This window comes from Danio rerio, chromosome 25 (assembly GCF_052040795.2).
Source record: "Danio rerio strain M-AB ecotype USA chromosome 25, GRCz13ab, whole genome shotgun sequence".
Lineage (NCBI taxonomy): Eukaryota > Metazoa > Chordata > Actinopteri > Cypriniformes > Danionidae > Danio > Danio rerio.
Window position 1 is genome coordinate 1,909,631 of NC_141045.1, and position 13,083 is coordinate 1,922,713.

The 13,083-nt window shown below is 37.3% G+C and overlaps 1 long non-coding RNA gene across 1 annotated transcript; it reads right to left on the reverse strand.

Annotated features, from left to right (window-relative positions):
* Window positions 1–1,404: 1,404 nt before the first annotated feature.
* LOC147837624 (uncharacterized) lies at window positions 1,405–5,281 on the reverse strand. The gene is made up of 3 exons (XR_015526166.1): window positions 3,627–5,281; window positions 3,345–3,569; window positions 1,405–3,177 (listed from the first exon to the last, which is right to left on the reverse strand). It is a non-coding gene; the product is annotated as an uncharacterized LOC147837624 (long non-coding RNA).
* Between the last annotated feature and the right edge of the window lie 7,802 nt (window positions 5,282–13,083).

Below are 13,083 nucleotides of genomic sequence, written 5' to 3' on the forward strand. Positions count from 1 at the left end.
AATTATGCTGGAGAACAGGAGAGCGCCGGTCCTTCTGGACATTTACACCGAGAGCATCGACAACTGAATAAAAGAGGCAGGAGACGAAACACGCCCTGAAATCGCCCACATTATCATGATGATGCTGCTGCCAAATGCTTTCGGGCCAGAAATGAATCTTTAAAAGCATCTGGAGTGTGGGTCACAGCTTTGATTTCAGCCTGTGGATTTATTATTTATTGCATTCATAATATTCATATATTCACAATAATTTTGTCTGTATATATAGTCCGAATTAATCGCCCCCATTTGAATTTTTTTCTTTTTGAATGTTTCCCGAATGATGTTTAACAGAGCAAAGAAATGGTTACAGTGTGTCTGATAATATTTTTTTTTTCAGGGGAAAGTCTTATTTGTTTTATTTGGGCAAGAATAAAAGCAGTTTTTAATTTTTTAAACCCTATTTTAAGGTCAATATTATTAGCCCCTTTATGCAATATTTTATTCGATAGTCTACAGAACAAACCATCATTATACAATAACTTGCCTAATTACCCTAACCTGCCTAGTTACCCTAATTAACCTAGTTAAGCCTTTAAAATATCTAGTCTAATATTATTTACTGTCATCATGGCAAAGATGTATTAAATCAGTTATTAGAAATGAGTCATTAAGAATATTATGTGTAGAAATGTGCTGAAAAAAAATCTTTCTGTTAAACAGAAATTGGGCAAAAACTAAACAGGGGGGCTAATAATTCTGACTTCAACTGTATACATGGAGGGAAAGGTGAAGAGGTAGGGGCGGAAGGGGGGATTCCTCAAATTGAAGATGACTGTAGTGAGAAACCCTGGCTCTTTATAGTGGGTTAGGAATGGCCTGATTGGTGGATCATCCATGCTAATGCAGAACCAGCCGTATTCAATCATAAGCATAGATATATACTAGATATCGCATAGGGACCCTGAGTATGCGTCAATAGCGCCGACACATTGGTACAGTGCTCCCAGGACATCCAGGAAAACTCCTGATCATAGATATATGTGTGTATATGTGTATATCTCTGGCTTTGGATGGCCACAGTCCTCCACTGTACCTTGGTCCAGCATTCATTTCAAAGGAGCGCTACCCTGTAGCAAGATGGCGGCGCTATTGACGCATTCCGTCCAGTGGACAACAATAGGCCAGGCGACATCTAGTGTATATATCTATGAATCATAATCACGTGATCCTCTCGAAATTAGTTTATGAATAAACTTCACTTATGGTTTATTGTATGTTTGTTGATTGTAAATATTGAATATTGTACATGGTAAGAGGCAGTAGGGGTTGTACACCACACTTTTCTGTTAATATTTTCTCCTGTTTTTATAACTCGTTAGGAAGGTAGGGGTAGATTTTGTATTTTATTTCTCTTATTTTATTAGGTGTAGTTAGTTTCATTTTGGGTGTTGAGTTAGAGTGTTCTTTTTGTTTATTATTTTCCTGTGGGTCCAATCCGAGGTAGTTAGATTTACGTTTTTGGGTGATTTAAAAAAAAAGACAAAAACGGACCCGACTCCAAAAGGTTACAAAAGTGTTTTTTATTTGTCTGGTGTTCTTACTCGTGCATAAATAAAATTGGGCATAAGCGACTCTGGAAAATTAGATCCCTTTTAAAGCACAACACGTTTCCATTGCTTCTGTTTGCTCCTAGAAGTGCATGCAGGCCTATAATTTAAGCAATTGAGGTTTTGACACCGTCCTGACATTAGTAAACTCCCGCTGCGCGTCTGGGTCGTGTTCTCATCACATCACGCCTGAATAACCGGCAGAGGACTCAGAACTTGAGCCCGAAATATCCTTCGTTCATTTCAAACGCTTTGTTTATGTACGTTTTGAAGCTTGTTCTTTGAAATGCTAATCGCTACAAAATGAAAGCAGAAAACACATTTCATCTCTTCATTCCTTTTGGTGGAAGCTTTGTTTGTTTCTCCAACAGTTTATGGTCGAGATGAAATGTATTGTGTCAAGATTTCCCTCAAGGCTCGTTCGTTTTACAATCAAACAGACTATTTATATGAAGTTGCACCGGTCAGTAGTTATTTACATTTATTTATTTAGCAGACGCCTATTTCCAAAGACACTTATAACTGAGAAGGCATTCAGCGATTCATCAAGAAGAGGCAATACACTCAACAAGAGCTGATTACTGAGGAACTGTTAGTGCTCAAAGAAGTGCTAGAGTAAGGGAACGGGAGTGTTTTTATATGGAGAGAAGTGTGTTTCTACAGGTGGTTTGTCAAGCCCACTCACCTGTGTGAGGCACACATAGATCTGCATAATGTTTTGAGGTTGTCGTGTGGTGTGTTCATGATAGAACTGGGTTTTTATTTGTTGTTTGAATCAACAGCCTGTGTGGGGTTGTGAAGATCATTCCAGAGGGGTGTTTATAAATATAAATAGGGCTCATTGTGAAAACGTACCCCTTTATACATCGCTGGAAAGAGTGAATTATGTAGCCAGAGGTACATATGGCTGCATTTCTTCTGTTTCTTTTCGCGCTACCTGCTGACCGCTTACTGACTGTTACCAGCTTGCCCAGTAGCTCGCCTTGTACATCGGCAGACTTCAGACGCAGAGAGTTGACCACGACAAGGGGGTTCGAGTCTGGTGAAGAACGAATCATCGCGTCAATTGATGCTTTTGAAAATAGTATCGGTTGGGTTCATGGAAGGCGGTGATTGGGCCAATCGGTGCTTTTAAAAACACTATTGGTGGAGTTTAGGGAAGGAATTGATCGGGTCAACTGTTGCTTTTGAAAACACAATCGGTTGGGTTTAGGGAAGGTGATGATTGGGTCAATCTGTGCTTTTGAAAACACTATCGGTTGGTATTAGGGAAGGTGGTTATCGGGTCAATCTTTGTCTTTTAAAACACTATCGGTTGGGTTTAGGGAAGGGGGTGATCTGGTCAATCAGTGCTTTTGAAAACACTATTAGTTGGGTTAATGGAAGGTGGTGATTGGGCCAATCGGTGCTTTTGAAAACACTATCGCTTGGGTTTAGGGAAGTGGGTGATCGGGTCAATCAATGCTTTTGAAAACATTGTCTGTTGGGTTTGGGGAAGAGATTGATTGGGTCAATCTGTGCTTTTGAAAACACTAATGGTTGGGTTAATGGAAGGTGGTGATTGGGCCAATCGGTGCTTTTGAAAACACTATCGCTTGGGTTTAGGGAAGTGGGTGATCGGGTCAATCAATGCTTTTGAAAACACTATCGGTTGGGTTTAGGGAAGTGGGTGATCGGGTCAATCAATGCTTTTGAAAACACTATCGGTTGGGTTTAGGGAAGTGGGTGATCGGGTCAATCAATGCTTTTGAAAACATTGTCTGTTGGGTTTAGGGAAGGAATTGATCTGGTCAACCGTTGCTTTTGAAAACACTATCGGTTGGGTTTAGGGAAGGGGATGATTGGGTCAATTGGTGCTTTTGAAAACACTATCGGATGGGTTTAGGGAAGCGGATAATTGGGTCAATTGGTGCTTTTGAAAAAACTATCGGTTGGGTTTAGGGAAGCGGATAATTGGGTCAATTGGTGCTTTTGAAAACACTATCGGATGGGTTTAGGGAAGCGGATGAGTGGGTCAGTTGGTGCTTTTGAAAACACTATCGGTTGGGTTTAGGTAAGCGGATGAGAGGGTCAGTTGGTGCTTTTGAAAACACTATCGGTTGGGTTTAGAAAAGGGGGTGGGTGGGGGTATCGATCGGTCAGTCGGTTAGTCGGTTGACAGCTGCCTCTGGTGGATTTACGTGATTTACGTTACCTCTTGTGAATTCAAGAAAACAAAAGCAGCAAAAAATGTACCTCCTGGGACGTATTTTGGAATCTGCAAAAATGTCTATAAAGGTACATATCAATAATGAGCCTGGGTTGAATTTTTTTTTTTTTTTGTGGTTTTTCGCAATACACACACAGAGGTCAAAGTAGTTTTAAAGTGATCTTGAACTGTGTCGAAGCACAAGTGCCCCCCCTCTCCTCTCCCTGCACTCACACTGCATTTTACCTTTCGAACTTGAGCACGCTTACGTCATTGATGATGCGCTGTTCAGTTTGACAGAAGAGAAGTGCTCTCGCTCAGCACTGTGGACATTGCTTTAGATATATCATTTTAGTCGTTTATAATGCAGTGACACAGACAAATATTTTGCCGAACAGATCCAGCACTTTTGATGCTCATAAATGTTGATTAAAGTCCTGGTGCTGCAGGAATTAGCAGGTTTGCTGAAGGTGCAGCTGACGTGCACTGAGGGGTTTGTGTCTTTAATAAACCATGACAGTTCATGTTCATTGAGAAGAATGATTAATAAATCCATATAAAACAGACCCTTAAAAGTGACGTCACATCTTGAGCTCCAAATCACTTAATAATAATAATAATAATACCTTTTATTTATAGGCACCTTTCAAAGCACTCAAGGACACCTTACAGTAAGTCACAGGCACATTATAAAACTTGTTAGGTTTCATTTTAATTAAGATGCTTTCTTAGTCTAGACATCAGCTAATTAGAGTTAATTTGCTGTCGCTACATAGTTATTATTCTGTGTTTAAGGGTGCAGATTTTCTTTGTTATATGAAACAGTTAAAAGCATGTTGAAAGTCTTTTGTGCTGCTTTTATTAGTCTTTGTGAAGCAAATAATGAGACATCAATTTCAATGACAGCGTCTGCATTGATATGCAAATGTCCGGCCCCAGTGTGTTAATAGCCAATCTTGTTATAATCAGAGCGCTTTCAGAGATTCTTTTGTTTGATTTTAATCCCAAATTGAGAGTCGGAAAGAAAAAGAGTTTGATTCTCCTGCTGTTTATTAGAGAGATCAGGCCAAAAATGAAAAGTGATCAAGCGAGTCTTAACATAACGAGTACTGATGCTTGTTAAATCCTGATTCTCTGGTGGTGTGGCAAAAATCAAGCCTTTAATCTTGACTATTTCGTGCAAGAACAATCCGACAAAAATAGATTCTTTTGTGCACTGCCTCAGTCATAGATGGTTTAAATCTACTAATATTTATACATATTTGAAGAGTTTATAATGCATTTATTTGCAAGTGAATGAATGCAGTTTTAGTCCGGCTGGGTCAGTTGGTGTTTCTGTGTGGAGTTTGCATGTTCTCCCCGTACTCTGGTTTCCCCCATAGTACAAACACATGAGCTATAAGGGAATTAATGGGCTAAACTGGCCGTAGTGTATAAGTGTGAATGCAAGAGTGTACAGGTGTTTCCTAGTGTTGGGTTGCGGCTGGCCTGATTAATAAAGGGACCAAGCCGAAAAGAAAATGAATGAATGAATAAAGTTTCATTGTTGCACCAGTAGGTGGTGACAAATGACAGTGTTACAATGGGCTATCTGTACAGCTAGTGTTTTTCAGTCAACGGTAAGCCTCCGGTGTGACTATTTTAAATCTATAAGTTTCCTGTAACATCATCGACATCATAATGTCACTGAAAAAATGCTGTCTGCAAAATTGTTGCAAACTATTTATTTTTGTTGAATTTAAACAAACAAATTAAATTTAGTAATATTCAACTTAATTTATTTGTTTAAATTCAACATAAAAAATTGTTTACAACCCCTTAACTTAAAAAAAAATTAAGTAAATTCAAGGAATCATCCTTTAATAATTTCTTTCAGTGTACAATCAGTTAAATCAACTTAAGCATTCATTTAGTTGTTCAAGCAAAAAATGGGATGATGGACCGTGTAAACACACACTATCAGTGGCAGCAGGCTAGCGCAGAAACTCCATTGAAAATGCTGGGGTAAAATAAATGTTCAAATTTTAAAGAGATGCCAGGGGAAAATGTAGTGTAACGCAGTGCTTCTTGTCCGGTTTAAAACCCACTTTATGTCATATATATATCATGCAGTGAACATCACTTATTTTTAAAGAAAACAGATTTCAAACGTTGAAAATTTGTAATGGAAAGACCACCGGAAAGGCTTGGGCTGTCTGTCTGAACATTAAAAGTCTGTGTGCATTTGCCCCATTATTTACATCTCTGACTCCTTCAGAAACTATGAAGATGGCAACATTTCAAGGGATAGTTAAGTAGTTGGTAGTTTAGTTCGCATTACTAATCATACATTTAGAAAGCCAGCAAAATAACTCAAGTAACTTATTCGTTCATAAAAACACAATGTTTCCCAGAGATGGGTTGAACAAAACCCCCTGCTGAACAAAACTGCTTAAACCAGCCTAGGCTGGTTGGCTGGTTTTAGCTGGTCGACCAGTCTGGTTTTAGAAGGATTTTGGCTATTACCAGGCTGATTTCCAGCCATTCCTATAGGGTCTGTACTTCATACGTGGATAACTCAGTTAGCTGGATTTGGTTATTGATGATTTGACACAATCCAGGATTGTTTCGTTGTCTCTCGCATTCGAGAGTTGTTGTCATAGCAACAGGTCTGGTAACTCAAACCTGCTCAGGAGCAGGTTTATGTCATGTAAACAGGATTAGATCGGGTCATTTCAAGCGAAGACAATACTAAAAGTATGTAGCAAATGCTGATACTTTCTTACAGTAGTAACCTATAGGTTATATGCCCTTTGGAATATAGGTTATAAAATGTTTATATATATATATATATATATATATATATATATATATATATATATATATATATATATATATATAGTTGAAGTCAAAATTATTAGCCCCCCGTTGATTATTTTCTTCTATTTTAAATATTTCCCAAATTATGTTTAACAGAGCAAGGACATTTTCACAGTATGTCGGATAAAATTTTTTCTTCTGGAGAAAGTCTTATTTGTTTTATTTCAGCTAGAATAAAAGCAGTTTTAAATTTTTAAATACCATTTTAAGGTCAATATTATTAGCCACTTAACTGATAGTGACCTAGCAAAACTCAAACAATCACAGTCCATCCTTATTTAAAGGGCGCGAATATTTAAAGGTAAATATTGTCAATAAAGTGCATTTATGATTAACACATCATGTCTTGATATGGAGACTGATCTAACATAATAGAAAGCATTTATAATTGTGAACTATAGCCGTAACTCAGAATAAAGAAATGTTTATTATTTGTTTTAAAAGGGAAAAAAGGAAAAACTTAACATATTCAAGGTCAAAGATAGAGTTTTGTGGACGGGTTTCTGACATAAACGACACAAGCCTGGCACAGAAACAGCCCAGTATCATAATTACGATATTATTTAATCATGTTGAAGAAAATCTCATTCCAGTTTTCGGTTTCATTGCTCTTTTGTGGGATTTTAGCTCATTAGACAGCCTTGGATGCAGAAAGCACACAGATGTTGGCTAATTCAAGCCAGAAGCTAAAGGAGAAAACAAGGATGATTAGGTGTGGATGCTTGTGATGGATTTATTAGCCATATTAGGGCTCACATTTGTAAATTGAATGAAAAAAAGCCCATCAGAGCAGAAACGATAAGACTAAATCAGCATAACACGAACACAGCATGACATTGATTATGAATCAGCATCATTTTTACGTAATTTGATTATGAGCTACAACAACGATCAAAATATGCAATAATATTGATTCTAAGAAATATACACTCAAAAAAATGTCATTAGTATAGCTTAACCTCTTAAGGCCCGGGGTGTTTTTTACATGCATATTTTAAATTCTCTTTGCTATTTGAACTTATTGGAAGCTAATCAGAGTAAAACCCAAGTATCATCATTTGATATGATGTTCTTTTAGAGAAAAATGATGTCCATATATGTGGACTGGTGGTCCGAATTTACATAAAACACTTAAATATTTAATATTTTTGAATGCATTAATAACAAAAACATATTATTTGAACATGTTTTGACTATAAGAGAATAAAAACAACATTTTTTCCCCATTTAGGACAGTTAGAAATAGGGTTTGGGAGATTTAATGTGCTACAAAACAGTTGCAAGATGACACTGTATGTCTGTAGCAAAATATAAAACATTCAAAGTATTTTAAACAGCACTTAAGCGCCCGAGGAGGTTAATTTACACCTTTCAGCTCATTTTAATTGTGTTATCTCCACTTATTTACAGGAAAATACGTTTTTATGAGCATAAAAATGCATGTGCACAGAAAAAACTCATTGGGTTTACAAACATTTTAAAGGGTCACTAAACACCAGAACACATGTTTTGAGCTGTTGACAGTGGTATGTGTGTCCCACATTGCTAAAAACACTATTAGGACACCTATATTTCACTAAAAAGTGTAAATTGGTTGTTTTTGCGTTATTTCAAGCAAATTCGTACTTCCGGTTTGAAATGAATTTTTGAAGCTGCGTCACGGCCATGAGATAATAGCGTGTATTCCAGCGTGTAGACTGGACGTCTGTGCCAGAGTGTGTCTTATTACGTCTTACAGTGTGATGCATTAATGCATGAGTAAAGCTTGGTTTAAACCAATCAGCGCGCTCTATTGTGCAACTTCATTAATATTCATTACTGTCACAGTGTTTAGACGGCAGAGACGCCACGTTGTTTTGGCAAAACAAGCGTGAAGTGTTGCTTTCATAGTTTGCTGCAGTGAAGTTTCGTTTTCATTTTCTCTCTGTGAGAGCTCAGCTGGAGTCACGTGTGGATTAACAGTGTACGCGACGCTCGACAACAATAACTTACGTGTCTAAGGAGGATTATTGTTTACCTGAGAGCTGCAAATTCGCTTTAGTCTCCTCTTATTAAAGACGCGGCTCTCGTTGCTGGTGATTGTCCTGTCTCTACAGATTTGGCAAGTGAGCGACCAGTGCTCTTTGTTTATTCAGTTCGTATTTTATTCGTATCGAAAAAACTATTGCACCGAGTGTAAACAAATTAGCACTACAACCAAACTATAACCTCGTGTAGGATTTTGTGACCGGAATAACACACGGGAAATGCTGAGTTTTTTTTCTCTCATTCGCCGTGCGGTATCAAACATTGCATGAAAAATACACGCTTAGAGCAGTTCCTCGAATCAAATATCTAATTTGTCGCAAGGGGCATGAATGAATTCCCTGAATGAAAGAGCCAAACTGCAGTTAAAGTCCATCATTTAATCATTTGGCAAATAATTTGACTACAGATGTCCATGTAAACACAGTCACATTGTCCGCTGTGGTTGTGTGTTTTGACTCTGAAATTCAGCGTGCCCAAATAGACACTCCCACAGCAAGCCTCTTTTCTTCCTCCGACACTCCCCCCTAAACAGAGCTGGACACGCCCACTTTTCTGACTTTTTCCAAAGTAGAGCTGTGAAAACACCCTGCTGAAACGAAGGGGATTCATGGCCCTTTAAAGGTAAGTATTTGCAAGCAACTCATCTGGTTTGAATTTAAACAAACTAAGTTGAACTTACTCAATTTTAGTTGTCTTAATGCAAAAAAATGAAGTATGTTCACCCCAATTTACTTAAGACTTTTTGACTTGTTTATTACTATTTATTGATACTTTAGGTTAAATATGATCCACAAACTGCTTACAAATACATCTGAAGTTAACTTGTGTGAATGACTTAGGTGTTAAATATATAAAGCACAATCAAGCTTGCAGAAGTATACCAAAACATCAAACCTGCAGGCATTTTCAACTCAAAAAATCACTTCATTCACAGCAGTATTTATAAATTTGACTTAAATGCCTCAGAGAAATGCGTTCACAATGATCCCTGACACGTTGAAGGCTGAACACAGCCTGTATTTTTGTTACAGCACTTAAATTGTCTAAAATGTTATTTTAGGCTGTTTTGAAACTGCAATCTTTTAATAACCACAGCACAGACGAATCCTCCTCATGATTCTGTCATGTTTGAGCTCTTTATTATCTGACAGCGCAACTGCAGACGGAGAGCGGTAATTATTTTATTTCTCTAAACTCGCTTATTATCACCGAGCTGCTGGAAACGGAAAGAACTGTCAACTAAAAATATTTGACCTACATGCACTTTCTGTGTCAAAGCGCTGATTGCAACAGAACTGGGAGATTAAAACATTAAAAACAAAGGCTTTTCCTATCTACATTATGCTGACAGGGTGGCTCAGTGGTTATCGCCTCTCAGCAAGAAGGTCGCTGGTTCAAGTCCAAGCTAGGTCAGTTGGCATTTCTGTGTGGATGTTCTCCCCGTGCTGGTGTGGGTTTCCTCCGGGTGCTCCGGTTTCCCCCACAGTCCAAACACATGCACTATAGGGGAGTTGATTAAACTAAATTGGCTGTAGTGTATGTGTGTGTGAATGAGCGTGCATGGGTGTTCCCCAGTACTGGGTTGCAGCTGGAAGGGCATCCGCTGTGTAAAACATATGCTGGATAAGTTGGCGGTTCATTCCGCGGTGGAAACCCCTGATAAATAAAGCGACCAAGCCGAAGGAAAAGGAATGAATGATGTTGTTCACGTCTGTTTAAAGATAAGAGAGAGATTACATTACTTAGTATTTATGTTTCTAGTACAAATATCTAAACATGAATAATGTTTAGATATTTTTGGCTTGCTCTCTGAAAAGTTAAACAAAATAGGTCAGAAAAATAAATCTTAAATCAAAACAAAAACAAGTTTAATATTCTGATGCCACTGGCAGATATTTGTTCTCGTTCTCAACAGGAACTCACTCGGTTTTAATTAATTTCTCCTAATATAGGGGTTAATATCTTGTGCCATTTTGCATGTAAAGCGAATGTATGTTGATTTAAGGTTTAAATCTTTATACAGGAATAAACATGACAGAAATAAAGATATGTTTTGCAGTCTACTTGCGCAAACTAACTTTGACGGTTTATAATATCATAAAAATAAAAATGTATTTATCTTAACAATTAATAATGACAAAACACATGTTGAAATGTAAATATTTGGTCTTTATTACTGCTCATAAATTGAGACCAATATTAATCATGTCAAAACAAAAACGTCCAAATCATTTGTAATTTTAAAACAAACAAAACATATACTGAATTAAAAATACTCTACATGCATTGTGTTGTATAATACCTCACAATGTAAACATATCAAAGAGGTGGCTCAGTGGTTAGACTGTCACCTCACAGCAAATAGTTCGCTGGTTCGAGTCCCGGCTGGGTCAGTTGGTGTTTCTGTGTGGAGTTTGCATGTTCTCCCCGTGTTGGCGTGGGTTTCCTTCGGGTGCTCCGGTTTCCCCCACAGTCCAAACACATGCACTATAGGGCAACTGGTGAACTAAATTGGCTGTAGTGTATGTGAATGTTATTGTGTATGGGTGTTTCCCAGTACTAGGTTGCGGCTAAAAGGGCATCCGCTGCGTAAAACATATGCCCGAATAGTTGGCGGTTCATTCTTCTGTGGAAACCTCTGAAATAAAGACTAAGTCAAAGGTAAATGAATGAATGAATGAATAAACATATAAAAGTAGTATAAAACCAATATAGGTGCTACAAAAGCAATGAGCAATAAGAATCGTTAAACGTGCTGATTATTATAAACCTAAAAACAGATTATTTATTCAGTTATATGCTTTAAATACAGCCTTTTAAGAGCAGTTAACAGCTAAAAGTTTTTAATAAGACATTTCCATTAGAAAATGTTCAAAATAGAAGAAAATCAGTATAATATAGGCAAGGCTTCAGCCATTTTTGGTAAGGATTATAAATTTACTTGTAAAAATAAAAATAACTTAATTAAATATACTGCAAACTTCATAATGCACCTTTTCAGTGCAATTCAGAACAAACTGTGAAGCACTTATGGATATTTTTATATATATTAAAGGGCACCTATTATGCGAAAATCACTTTTATAAGGGGCTTAAACACAGTTGTGTGTGAATTTATCCCGTCTGTAATGTTAAAAATGAATTAACTGTATTTGTTATAATCAGACTTGATAAATACAGCCTGCAGAAACACTTTGATTGACATTCTCCCTTTGTACGTGTCATCAGAAGGGGAAAGCCCCGCCCACTAGTGACCATCTCTCCCTCATTCGCATAAACAGCCCTAAGTGAGAAGCAGCTGCCTGCTATTTACGTTTTTAATGTTAAGTAGCTCCTCCCTCTTTTGAAAAGAGCACAATTTGAATTTAAAGCGACAGTCACCAAAACGCCACAATTATTATTGAAGCCTTAAAGGGTCCATTTCAGAGAGTTATAATCATTATTAGTGTGCTATTTTGAGCTGAAACTACACATACACTCTTTAGGAGACATCAGTGACTTATGTTACGTCTTGTAAAAAGCAGCATAATAGGTGATCTTTAAGATTAATCTGCATGTGTTTCAGGATTTCAGGTTTTCTTTCTGTATTTTTAAGCAATTCTGCTTTGAAAATAAAGAAAAGAAGCGTACAGATTTTCAGGTTGAGGACATCTTTGTTTTTACAGCATCATGAACACCACCCACACACTGACATTTACAAGTTTGCAGAGTTTAATTACAATGGTTAGAAGTAAAATATTTAATAGCGCCGCAATGACAATGCAAATGCCTAATCTAAGATTAAATCAATATTGAGATATGTTCATGCACGCGCAGTTTACGGCCGTTTACAGCGTCATTGGGACTTCTTGCATGTTGCAAAACAAATACATAGAGTAGAAATGTGTATATAATCAGAATAAGCTCCAGTTTTGGAGACATTCAGGAAGTTTGTCATTGCAACATCTTCTGAAATATCAAATTAATCCACATCCTAAAATTTAGATATGAGGTGATATCAGTTCAACTCACCTACCAGAAAAGCTGTTATTTTTCTTGCAAGCACTGCAGCTCAAAAATGTTTACTTAAAAAAGGGAAATCCGAGAACACCCCAGAGAGAAAGCACTGGATCAATGAGCTTGTATCTTATGCTGCCCCTGAGAAAATATTTTATTCTGTCACAGGGTATATACAGAAATCAGAGATTGAAATTCAATACCCTTTGAGACCTTTTTAAAGACTCTTTGCATACATTTTAAGACCTCATCACCACTTCAGGTTTCAACCAGTAACATTGCAGACATTTTAACTTGCAGTTTATTTACGAAATACTGATTCCAAGAAATGAATCCTAAACTAAAGCTGTTTATATACTGAATGTTAACCCAGCAGGTGGCGCCTTTACAGCAGCAGGAATAACACTGTTTCCCTGGTTACTGC